Below are 266 nucleotides of genomic sequence, written 5' to 3'. Positions count from 1 at the left end.
ACCACTGTCATCGCAGTGCTTAAGTTATATACACGTGGAAGGCAGGGCATCTCAAGCATCTTCCAAATTCTCAAAATTGCAGCTTAAAAACAAAAAGTAGGCAGAAAGNATCCGCTATAAGGTGCTGCTCGTTTTGACAGTGCCAAGGATCTCCAGGTGACCATAAAGGCATTCATCAGAGAGGGTGACCTTTGGACAGCGAGCCAGTGACCAGGGCTTCCGAAATATGGGGATTTCGACAGAAGTCTCCGTTAAGTGGGTGGACA

Source organism: Crocuta crocuta, unplaced genomic scaffold, assembly GCF_008692635.1.
Source record: "Crocuta crocuta isolate KB4526 unplaced genomic scaffold, BGI_CrCroc_1.0 scaffold1156, whole genome shotgun sequence".
In the NCBI taxonomy this organism is placed as follows: Eukaryota; Metazoa; Chordata; class Mammalia; order Carnivora; family Hyaenidae; genus Crocuta; species Crocuta crocuta.
The sequence above is the reverse complement of the archived record's forward strand: the minus strand, read 5'-3'. Positions refer to the sequence as shown.